This window comes from Melanerpes formicivorus, unplaced genomic scaffold (genome assembly GCF_026170545.1).
Source record: "Melanerpes formicivorus ecotype bairdi unplaced genomic scaffold, bMelFor1.0.p_v2 SCAF_21, whole genome shotgun sequence".
Classification (NCBI taxonomy): Eukaryota; Metazoa; Chordata; class Aves; order Piciformes; family Picidae; genus Melanerpes; species Melanerpes formicivorus.
Genome location: NW_027142373.1, coordinates 4060556 through 4073382, shown reverse-complemented (window position 1 = coordinate 4073382; position 12827 = coordinate 4060556).

Here is a 12827-nt window from a genome sequence, read left to right as displayed (position 1 = left end):
AGCTGTTTTGGCTGCTGGTGAAGGTGATGCTGGGGTGAGGTGAGGTCTGGGCAGGTGTTTTGGGGCAATCTGGTCCTGCTCAGGTGAGCAAGGAGAGACCAAATCCCTACAACCTGGGAAGCCCCAGATGAACCTTGTTGCTTTGTTTCAGAGGTGCCCAGTGATAGGCCAGGGGCCAAGAGGTACAAACTAGAGCACAGGAGGCTTCATTTGAGCTTAAGGAGAAGCTTCTTTGCTGTGAGGGTACTGGAGGAAGAGGAGAGAGGCTGTGGAGTCTGCTTCTCTGGAGATTTTCCACATCTTTGTGGAAGCTTTCCTGTGCAACTTGATCTAGGCAAGCCTGTTAGGGTGGATGGGACCAGATCTCCAGAGATCCCTTCTAACTCCCACCATTCTGTGATTTCTCTGGACACAAGACTGAAGACCTGTGCCCTTTCATCACCTTTGAGCAGGCAAGACCCAAAGGTATCTTATCAGGGTGGGGTTCAGCCACATAGCTCTGTGGCAGGGTAAGGAGCTGACTTGGGGGTGGTGTACATGGTTTGGGGGTTTTTAGCACTCAGCATTCCGCTGGCAGGTCCTTCTGATGTCTTGTTAATGCTGTTTGTCAGGGCTGTGTGTTCATTTTCCCAGCTGTGGGAAGATAGCCCCATGGGCTGTTCAGGGTGTGCTAGGAAATTAAATAGTCTTGTTAGCTGTGCAGAACCAGCATGTCCATGATGGGAATGCTGTGTGAACAGGCAAAATACCCAAGGAAATACTCCTCCCCTTAGGAGAGGGAGCTCAGAAATATTTATTTCCTCTTTCTTCTTCTTCTTTCTTTATGACATTTATTTGTTTACTTTCAATTATTTTTTTCCACCACCACAAAAGATTAACAGTCAGACCTAACAAGAAAAAACAGCGTTTTACCTCCTTGCTTTTCTAACCCAGATTTAGGATCTGCTGGTGGATTCTTCACCCTGCTGCGGGGGCCAGCTTGCTCCACCAGCTTTCCCTCCCCCAGAACGATATCAGCTCTTTAACTTCTCTCTCTACACACTGGCTGTCTTGGAACATCTTACAGCTGTGACTCCTGAGGCAGGAAGCAGGGTGTCCCCAGCACTCTGGGTGCCACCCCACCCGCCCTGCCACAGCTGGGGTGCTCAGCTGACCTTTTTCCCCATGCACAGCAGGGTTTCTGTCTCTTGCTGTTGTGGAGACCTCCAACCGCAGCTTGTTCCCATGGATACAGTGGATTATACAAAGGGAAGAGCTGCCTCTTTGCTTTATCTCCTTGTGAGGTTTTGTATACCTTAGATTTTGGCTTATGGGGACCTCAGTGGTTATAATGGGCTGGTGATGGCTGCAGTGATTACCCTTGGTATCATCAATTGCCAATCTGCCTTCCCTGACATAACCTTTGAAAGGAAATGAGAGGCTGCTCTCTTCAGAGGTGTCCAGTGATGGGAAAAGGGACAATGGGCACAAACTGGAACCCAGGAGGTTTCACTTTTATTTAAGGGAAAAAAATCTTTACTTTGAGGGTGCCAGAGCCCTGGAGCAAGCTGCCCAGAGAGGTTATGGAGTCTCTGTCGAGATTCCAAATCCACCTGGACATTGTGATCCTGGTGGATCTGCTCTGGGTGTGGGGGAGGTTGGACTAAATGATCTTTAAAGGTCTGTTCTGACCATTCCATGATTCTGTTTGAGGAATACACTGGCTCTAAGTGGATATTCTCATGCCCTGAGCAGTTTTCACTGTGGTGTTCTGCAGGCTCTGCCCAGCATTTTTAATCAAACCATCTCAGAAATCCCCAAGCCTCCCCTCTCTCTCCATTTCCAGTGAAAGGAGAAAGATTCACACACAAATTGTGATTAATACTCCTTGAATGTATGCAGTGCCAGTGCTCAAGGTTATTCCCCAAGAAGCCATCACTTTTGTCACAGGCTCCAGATAAATCTTCTGGCTGTGATGAGATACAGCTGCTTTTAATGTTTAATGTCAGGGCAGTGTGAATTCGTTTCTCTGAGAGGCAAACCACGTGTGGCTGGGATGCAGAGGAGGTGTTTGTTGACATGGGCCAGTTCAGGTTTGCACACTGAAGCTGGTACAGCGTAAGGGCTCCCTGAGCTGGTGCACTGGGGCTTGGAATCATTCATTTTGGAACAAAGTCCCTCTTGCCCCAACTGCACGTAAGCAAATCCCCAGACATGAAGTTCAGCTCTTTGTTGCTAATCAACAAAGTGTGTAGGCACATGCTGAAATCCCCTGGACTCCAGCAGGATCCATATCAGAGCCAAAACGAAGCCTACGTGAAGCTCTGCTGAGCAAGAGTTCTCTTAGTGGGCCATGTTTAAAAGCAACTGGTTGCAGGCTTCTTGTGACAGAAGGGCTGGAAAGCACAGAAGAAGAGACAATAAAAAGACATGACCAGAGATTTTTTTCCTTTTCCTGTGGTGGTAAGATCTTTAATGAGGTGTGTGTTCCCAAAAATGTAACCCTGAGGTTCTCATGTCTGCCTGGCATCTTGACATGCACCAGCTTCCTGCTGCTACTGCAGGAGCAGAATCTGCTGAGGAAGCTGAAAGGTGTTATTTAATTAATAGCAGGTAATTTGCATAAGTACTGAGATGTCACTCAGCTCCTCTGGAGCTCAGGGACTTCACCTCCATGGGAAACTGAAGGTTTTTGAAGCCAGGGGACACTGTCAGTGTCCCACTATGAGCAAGGAGAAAAGTATCTTAACTTTCAACGTGCTGTTGTGTCAGCACAGGTCAGGTCCTGCTCATTTCTTTACATCTGATAAGTAAATCTATAGTATTTAGATCTAGCACAGCTGAGTCCTCTTTGGTCCTCAGTGTTGGTTTCATCTGTCTCCAGCTTGGCTCATCACAGGCTTCCCCAGTGAGGAGATAAGGGAGGCATCCCATGGTACTTGCCAAGGCTGTGGAGTGCCCAGCCAACATCTTGTGCTGAAATAAGTGCAGCTCTTTGAGCTGCCTTGCCTCAACTACTAGAGGAGTTCAAAGATCTTGTTACAGATTCCAGGTCTGGGCTTCCCAATTCAAAAGGGACAGGCAGCTACTGGAGAGAGTCCAAGGGAGGCTATGAAGATGCTAAGGAGACTGGAGTATCTCCCTGACAATGAGAGGCTGAGACACCTGGGGCTGTTTAGCCGGGAGAAGAGCTAGAAGAGGGAATCTTCTCCATGTTCATCAATGATTAAAGGGTAGGGGACAAGAAGATGGGGACAGATTCTTTCAGTGGTGCCCAGTGATAGCACAAGAGGCAAAGAGCATGACTAGAACACAGGAGGTTTCACCTGAACTTAAGGAGAAACTTCTTTGCTGTGAGGGTGCTGGAGCCCTGGAGCACGGTGCCCAGAGAGGCTGTGGAGTCTCCTTCTCTGGAGAGATTCCAAACCCACCTGGACACTGTGATCCTGGGCAGCCTGCTGTGACTGACCCTGCTTTAGCAGGAGGCTTGGACTAGATAATCTCCAGAGATGATTTCCAAGCTCTGTCATCTTGTGATCTGAGTGAAAGCTTTCATTTACCCTTGAAAAGCAAATTGTGTTTTATTTTACCAGAAATTACAGGGTCTGTTTCTTGAGAGAGCATCTCCAATTCCTCCTGGGCTTAAGGAACTTTGGAATGACCCTTGTTTGTCCAGGACAATAGGATTATCTATTATTTAGTATTACTATTCATAATTTAGATGAACACAGAGGGTTTCTCTAGCAGTGCAGAATACATACATAGAAAATCCCTGCCAAATTATTTATTTCCATATAAATTATGTACTGTCAAAACTGCTCTCCTGATCTGAAGGTTAAAGGCTTCATCACAGAAATGTAGCAGCTCCTCAACTTTTCAATCAGAATGTGATTATTTACAGAAGGGGGGGGGGGAAGCATCCTGATGGTTGTGGGTTTCCTCTTGATCTGCTTCAGCAGCTCTGTCTGACTGAGAGCAGCTGAAATAAATGAAATGAAAATACGAACGTGGGGTTGTTTCATCTTCTCACAGAAAGTAGGTCATATCCCCATCCAAGCTGTATTTTATTCATGTAAATATATCTTTACAATTAAAAATGCAACAAAAACTACTTTCATGTCAACAGAGTTGAGACTGGTGAAACTGGGTTGAGGCTGCTGCTGGTTTTCCTTGGGGCATGGCCATGCTGCTGGACAGGCAGGTCTCGTGTCCTCTGCCATGGATGTGGGGCCCTAAACCACCAGTTTGGGAGCAAGGAAGCTGAGTGAAGCAGGAGAGAGGAATGAAAGCACTCAAAACTCTCCAGATTGAGCTCCATATAGGAATAATTATGGCTGCTATTTTAAGAAGTTGTTTAATGATGTTAAACCGATGACAGGCTGAGATTTTAACGCTGCCACCTCCACACTCCTGGGGCTTTTTCTTTTCTCCCCCTCCCCACACATCAGCTCTGGTATATTTGCATTTTTTCCAAGCCTGTTACCAATTATCATTCTCAAAGGCTCTTGAGCAAGCTGGGAATTGCTTTGTAAGAGAGAAGAAGATGAGACATTGAACTACAACAACATGTACAACAGTGGGTACCTATAGTGTTTGTGGCACAGATTGGACCCCAGGAGGCTCCATCTGAACATGAGGAAAAGCTTCTTTCCTGTGAGGGTTCAAGAGCCCTGAAGCAGGCTGCCCAGAGAGGTTGTGAAGCCTCCTCTGGAGAGATTCCAAGCCCACCTGGACATCGTGATCCTGGACAACCTGCTGTGGGCAAGCTTACTTTAGCAAGGTGTTGGACTAGATGATTTCCAGATGCCCCTTCCAATGTCCCCCACGTTGGGATTTTGTGATATAGATTGGCATGTTGGTACTTTGAGAAGTTTGGATGAAAGGTGTTGCTGTTGGTATGCAGACAGGTAATTGATAATTATTTTTGGGGGGGAGGCTTAATCTTTTGCTTGCCCTGCATGATAGCGAGTGCAGGATTGGCAGGATTCTCCCTCCCCGGTGCAGGGCTGTGTCTCACCACTGCAACAGAAACTGGAAGTGCTTGTAGAAACTGCCATAAGAGGGGTGTCAGGGGTGTCTTGGGAACATGCACTGCCAGAAGCATGAGGTGCCTGAAAGAGAGACAAAAGAAAAAGTGAGATTTAAAAAAAAGAAAGAGGGGCTTTCTACCACATTTTCCTCTTTCTGGTGTTTCATTTGTACAAAGAGAAGTAGGGTTAGGTCCAGCTGGCCTTTGTTTGGGAAGGAAAGTGGGAAACTGATGTCTGAAGCTCCTGAAGAAGTGTGTGTAAGGATGGTTTTACAGCACCGAATCCAGCCCAGCCAAGGCTGGACTCAAGCCAGCATCTCCCATGGAGATAGCTGTGAGTCCTTAACAGGAGAGAAGAAACTAAGTCCTCTCTTTGTGTCCTTTGTCCAGGTGATGTCATTGAGATTTTGTGTACTGGGTTTCGGTTTATTTGGTTATTTCCTTGGGAATGGAGTTGTCCCTTCCATGCACAACACCCTTTTCCAGCTGGTGAGGGTCAGATGTCTTTCCTGCTCTGTGCTGGAGCTTCACAGGAAGCAAGAGGTTTGGAAGATTAAAGCAGAAAATAGATCTGTCAACCTGTCCCTTTTGCTTGAGGGTCTTTGGGTTCTGCTTGGCTGTTTGGTTGGGATTTTTAAAGACCTCAGGAAAGATGCTTGAAAATAAATTAGGTTTCATTTAGTTCAGAGTAACAATTAAAACATGGAATAGTCTGGGACTGTTTCAGCAAATCAATTAAAAGGCTGGCACATAAATGATGTGCACCTTTTTCTTTCACTGTCCTAGTCAGGCTGGGAGACCTTCAGGCTGAGATGTTTGAAGGTGAAGCCACTAATCCAACACCTGTTCCCACTGGCCAACCCTTTATCTGTCCTTTGTGACCTTCTGGCTGGTCTCTAACCTGTGATACTGTGGCCTTCTCCCTGAGGAGGATTTTCTCTGTCACCAGCTGTTCCACTCTATTCCATTTAAAACAATTTCATTCTGCATCTCCAAATTCACCCCCAGGAATCAGAAGGAGCAGGCACAACTCTCTGCTCACCCGTACCACTTGAAGGCATCTGCACATCTCACTCCAGGGGTGATGGCTTTCCATCAAGTGACACTGGAAGGGTGTGAAAGCAATTCCAGTGAAGCAGGGGAGACTGAGAAACTCTTAGCAAGCATAGTCCACATTTCCTAGTCCCTCAGTGTTGGAGCTGCTTAGAACACCAGAGAGAAGCTGGGGAGACCATGGGTCACAGCACAGAAGGGATTGAATACAAGAGGACCCTTTAGTCCAGCAGGCAAAGACACTGCCAGGCTGGAGGAGGTGCAGTGGGAGAAAATTCAACCAAAAGCTACAACTGTTAAAGAGAAACTTCTTATCATGCCTTCTTCAGTGCTGCTAAGGTTCTTGAGCTGCTCACTATGTCCTGGGCACACAACAGGGCTCAGCAGCAGGCTTGGGAAGACCAGTGGCTTCTGTGGCATCCCAGCATGAATCCTCATCCCATGAAATATTAATGATCCAAATAGATGCACTGAGCTCCCCCAGCCCACAAACTGAAGGTTCACTCCTGACAGCCAGCATCAGATCTGTGCCAGCTGTGAGTGCTGGTCAGGAGAGACTTGAAGGACTTTCACCAACAGGACTGAGGGAAGCCCCATGGATTGAAATATTGAAGAGTAATCATGGTGGTTCCCCAGTAACTACCTCAAGGAGACCAACCCTGCACTGGTGGCTCTCTGTGTGCTCACAGCTGTGGCTGTGCATCTCAGGAGCTCCAAATGGTGACAGGCAACAGTCGCTGAAGCATTTGCAAGGTAGGTGCCAGGCATCCAGCATCACTAAACCACTACCACTCACCTAACATCCCAAAGGATTTCTTGCTCCAGACAGCTTCTGTGCAAGAAGCTGCACTCAAAGCTAGGATAAACCCCACTTTTCCTCCAGTTTCAGGGCACAGGGTTTCCTACCCGCCTCTGTTCATAAGCTCACCCGTGGCTGGGTGCCATGGACAAAAAGGAATCTCAGCATGATCCCTGTGCTTCCTGCCTGGCTTATACTGGTTTTCAGCACTGAAAATTTATTACATTAATCCCTTCTTCCTCTTCTCTTTTCCGTTACAGACACTGCAGAATAAGAGTGGAGCAGGTTCCACCCTGAACTGCTCATCTTCGGGATGCTCAAACTGTGTTTCAGAGACTTTGGAACCTTTCCCCCTCCCTCTTTAGGAGGAAAGGGCTCTTCAAGGGCTGGGGCTGGAGCTGAACTGGGACCGGGGGCAGACCGGGGGCGCTGTGTCGGTCCCGAGTCCCTCCAGCCCCCGCCGCTGGTTTCGCAGCACCCTCTCCTGCTCCTGCGGAGAAACAGCAGCCGGGAAGGCAGAGTATGAATCCCACGAACTGCTTTTCCTGTCTCCGGTGATCACGTAAAGGTTCCCGAGTGACTCTGAGCTCCACTGCTCGTTTCTGGGAGCAGGCTATGGAAGAGCAACGGAAACAATTTCTGGGGAGACAGAAACTCTACAGCTCTAGAAAACGTTCCTCCTGCAGAAAATAATTTCTTCAAATAGCTGAAGCAGAGCTCAGAGTCCCGAGATTTACTCAGGGGTGACTCCCATGGGTTGTCAGGATTTTGACAGAGTAAAAATAGTTTAAACCCCCACGACTGAAGCAGGTTCAGGGTTTGGAAACTCTCCATAGAAGGAGAGTCCACAACTTCTCTGGGCAGCGTCATCCTCGAAGTAGAGATCTTTTTCCGTAAGTTCACATGAAACCTCCTGAGTTCCAGTTTGTGCCTGTTCCCCTTGTCCTGTCATTGGACACCACTGAAAGGAGCATTTTCTTAAGAAGAGTTTAAAAAAAAAAAATGCTGAAAGTTTTATGAATTCTTAGCAGACTGAGAAAAAGCTGTAAACAGGAGTACAGTATGAAAGAGCTTAAAGGGGGAATGAAGGACCTCTGAAGTGCCACTCAAGTATTATCTTGATAGGGGAAATGCAGCACCTTGGAGCAGACAAAGCCAAACAAGTGTGGGCTTGGAAAAAAAGGAAACAGAAGCAAAGGAGCCGCTTAAACCGGCATGGAGAAGCAGAAGGGAATGGGGAGAGCACCCAGTCCTGTGCTGGTGGTGGCAGAAAAGAGGGATCAGGAACTTTCAGGAAACCAGTAGCAAAAACACAGCAGCAAATATCCAGGTAAAAGCTTTCCTGCAAGGCTGAGAAGTCACTGCCCGGGTGGTGTCCCCAACCTCAGCACATCTCACCCCTCTTGCCCTACACATCAGAGGGCATCCTGGAGCTGAACAACTGATTCTGTTCTGCGTATTCCACTGGTGGGTGGCTCTCCACACTTGTCTGGCAGGAGAGCCTGGGTGACAGGCAGACTGCAGGTGTCAGGCTCCAGTTGCCAGATGCTGTCACAAGTGATTACCAAAGACTTCAGCATCCCCATGCTTTGTGCTCTGTAGAAATGCTGCTTTGGTGACATTCAAGAGAAAGAGGTATCACACTCCTGCCTTTGCTGAGATGCTGAAAATCATCAGTGTTTGCACTGCTGGATAGGGGAAAGCAGAATGGGAACAAATGGCCCAAAGGAGAGTGAGCCTGCCGTGGGGAATATCCTGCCCTTCTCTGGCTCCACAGCTCCAGGACAGAAACTCTGCAATAATGGAGTAATTTTTATTCTGGCAAAAGAGATGTGTCAATAAACACCTCTTTGGTGTGATTCCTGGCAGCTGAACTGTATGGCCTCTGCAATACCTCGGGGATAGAGCTGCACAGAACAGATGGATTTTTACTGATAACATTGAATGCCTCAATGTGGACAGAACTGACCCCCCTCCTGCCCTAATAAAAGCTGCCAGCTAAAGGTGAGCTGGTCCTGCTTAAATGTGGATAGCCTGGGATACTGGGGTGAAGGAACACAACCTGACCAAGTTTCCTGACAAAAGCTGGAGGAGCAGAGATGGAACAGAAAACATCCAGCATGTACCTGGGCGGAGGAGCACATCCTTCTGCATCCCACAGCAGCTTGCAAAGAACCAGAACATGTCAAGAGAATAGAGAGCAAAGCATTCCTTATCAGCTGAGGATATGCCAAGACCAAGAATCCCCCAGAGCTTTCCTGTTATTATTTTGAAAAGAAAACAAACGAAATAGGTTTTGTTATTATTATTATTAAAAGAGCCTGTCTCAGGAAGCTGAAGGCCTCCTCAATATCTGCTTGCATTATTAAAGGGAACAAATCATTAAAAGCACCTTGAGATGCAGACACAGGCATCAGGATAAATCAATCCCCAGGAAAGAGGAGCATCAGCTGAGGGTCTTATTTACAGCTCCTCTTCAGAGCAATTTGGAGGTGTGCAGGAGGGCACCTGCTTCCCTTAATATTAATAACCTTCAGGCAGCCCTCTGCAGCACACAGACTTTGGGCTCTGGGCAGAGCTGCTGCTTTCTATACAGAAAATATGTCCAAGGAGGGGATTGGGACCTCCAGGGCTCTCCAGACCTGGGGCTGGGAGAAACACAGCCTTCTCTCTTTGTAATGGTGCTAAAGGGGAAAACTAAGCTTCATCTCTCAGCAATGAGATACATTAGGATGACAGATGGCTTGCAGAGAAAGAAAAACTATCTGGAGTTTTGAGATTTGTGCTGACTGTGCCGCAGAAAGGAACTATTCCAGTTAGCATTTGTAGGGAGTAATTGAGGAGCATTGAGACTACCAACCCAATTTGCCACCATTGTCAAGCAGTCATTGTTCTTGGTGATTTTTTTTTTTTCTCAATTATCCCTTCAGTCACAAGTCTGGGGACAGAAGAAATGCTACTTTGGGGTTTTTCTTTCCTGTGCCTGTATCTGATTTTCCCACTCTCTTCCTGGGAAGGCACGTGGAGCCGTATGAGCTGCAGCTCACATCCCACCAGCAAAGGTAATGCAGCTTTCCTGGGCACCCAGACTTATTCCTGCCTGGTTAAGCAAGTCTCTCCTGAAGCAAATGTTGTGATTCATCAATATGGCCCAAGGCAACCCAGTTTCCAGCCACACAGCTATGGGCAGCTGTCATCTTGCATTGCTATAATGCAGAACCAGCCTGGGCTGCTTCTGGAAGGAGGTTCCTGTCACCATCAAAGGTACCTGGGGGCAATGGCTCTTGGCACACGTGCTGGAGGCCACAGCCCTGGCACCCATCATTTATCTGTCTCCTTCTGTTGGCAAATTAGCTCTGAAATGCAAATGTTTTTTCTGCTTGCCAGGCTTAGGACAGGCCGGATGGGGTTTTGAGCAGCCTGGTCTAGTGGAAGGTGCCCCTGCTTGTGGCAGGAGAGGTTGGAACAAGATGATCTTTGAGGTTACTTCCAACCTAAACCATTCTGTGCTTCTCTGATTGGATGTTTATGTGCTGTGGGTCTGCCACAGGGCATGCGGGAGCCAGAAACCAGCCCCTGACTGCAAAATCTGTCACCAATCCTTACCTACCACATCTGCCTGAATTAAAATGGGAAAATGCTCTTCCATGGAAGTTATATCCCTTCAGGAACAGAAGGTGGCAGGCAAGCTTGCTCTGAGTGCCTGGAAGAGGCAGCTGTGATGTTACAAGTTTAAAAGCAGTGAATCACTGTATTTCTCAGTGCAGAGACTGGTGGGGATACCTACACCCCGAGCCCTCAGCAAGCATGGGTGCTTGAAACAAGGTCTGTATGGCCATGCTGGAAAGGCAGCTCTTTTCCCATGGATGTGCCAGCCTTGGAAACAGAGCCATATTTGTTAAAGTCTTAATTCCTAGTGTGAGAAAAGGGGGTTGCTATTTGTTAGCTTTTAGTGGTTAAGATACAGACACAGCAAAGAACTGGGCACATCAGGGCATGATAGAACCTCCCCATTGAAGGCGTTTTTCACAGGGATTGTTTCTTTGATAAGGTGCTGATGTAGGCATCACCCAATTACACATCTGACAATCCAGCAAAAGCAGAAGGAAGCTGTCTCCTGGGTGGTGTTTTTGCTCCAGTCAGGCAGAGCTGCAGTGGTCCTGCCTTGCTGGGTGGAGGAGGGCAGTAATTCAGGTAAGACTTCTCTCTGCTCTCGCATTGTTGCTTTTCAACTGAAATTTTTCTCACCTGGTTTTCTCAAGAGCTTCTGCAGGCATAAGCAGAGGCCTCTTGCTATGCTCAGTGGTGCTGGAGAGCCTGCTGGGGATGCAGTGTGAGCATCCCCAGGAGAGCTCTTTTCCTAGAAAAAAAGGTTTAAGTGGGGCCAGCAAACCTCATGTCTCATTGTCTCACCTGCTGGGAGGTTCAGGTTTGTTTGGGCAGTTAGGGACCTCCCTGTGCTGGACTGTGTTATTGGCACAACAGGAGGGAAGTGGGTTTGTTGATGTGAAGGGCTTTAAGTGAAGTGAAAGCTGATGTTGTTTAGCTTTAAAATCCATATTTGTATGCTCCTGTCTTCACAGAAAAGAAAAAGCTCTCCTTAAGCTCCCCTTGTATGTGTAGATAGACCTTGTGTGGATGAAAATGAGAGATAAGGTTGACTAAGCAGAAACAGGGCTGGGGAGATGGGCCAGAGAAAATGATTATGGGCTGCTGAGGAATACTTTGATTAAGAATATTAATGAGTTCCTCCAACCCTGAAACAGAGAATAGTGTGATCAGGTGGTGAACTCCCGAGTGGACAAACCACACTGCCAATTCCCTTTGCCATCCTCCACTGCAGAAAAGCTCATGTTACAGCTGGCATATCCAGTTGTCCCCCAGTCCTCTGGCTGCAGCTTGATTTGCCCATCACCACCAATAGTAACCTTAACAAGGGTAACATTTGCTGTCCCAAGAGATTTGTTCCCTTCAGACTTTACATGTGGAAGGAGCGGTTTCTCCACCTCTGTTCTGTGGCAGGGCTGAACTGTCCATCATCCACTGAAAAAAAAAATAAATCTCATTCTCTGGAAGGTTTGGCTCCAGCTGCCATCTCCCAGAGCAGGCAACTTCCCAGCTGCCATCTCCCAGAGCAGGGAACTTCAAGCTTCCAGGTGATGATGGACATCTCTGATCGTGCTTTCTCTCCATACCAGGATACTTTTTCTCTTGTTTATCTATGGCTCTAAACTCAGATGAAAGCCTTGAGCCAGAGTAGAGCTGGATCTTACCCCAACCCTTATTTCTTCAACACTTGATCTTAATAACAAGCCTTCACTACCCATGTTAGACTAATTATTGGCAGGCCAAAACATTAAAATGAAAGGTGACTTCTCCACCCTGTGTCTTTGGAAGACTGGTGGGCCATGCTCCATCTGGAGACAAATAGGGCAGCAGCAGGGGTATGTCATCTACTCTGTTCCCTGCTCAAATCCAATTTGGAAGGAGCACCTTTAGCTGGGAATTGTTTTCAGCTGAGCTGTGTGGGTGCTGCATTGCATTAATGTTCTCTTCAAGATTCAAAAAATATTATGCAACAAAAACTTGCCAATTCACACCACTTCTTTAATAGGCTTTCTAATGTCTACCTTGAAAAAAAAATCATTTAAAAGCCTGGATTGAGGAGTTTTCTTCTGGAGCTGTCTAGGAGCTTGCTATCAGGAGCAGCTTCAAAGCCATTTTTCTTTTCATATGCTTGTCTGGTGTGTCTAACTGAACCTGATTACTTTTTCCTAAATGAATAGATAATTTTGCCTCATTTGTAAGTAGAACACCAGGCTTTTTTGGCTTTGACACTATTGGGCTGAGTCTCTGGGTGCCTTAGTGTAGTGTTTTGTGTTCATTATTTAATGAAATTTAGTTTATGGGTTGTTTTGGGTTTTTTTTTCCCTTCTACCTGAATTTGTTTCCAAGCAATATATTTTT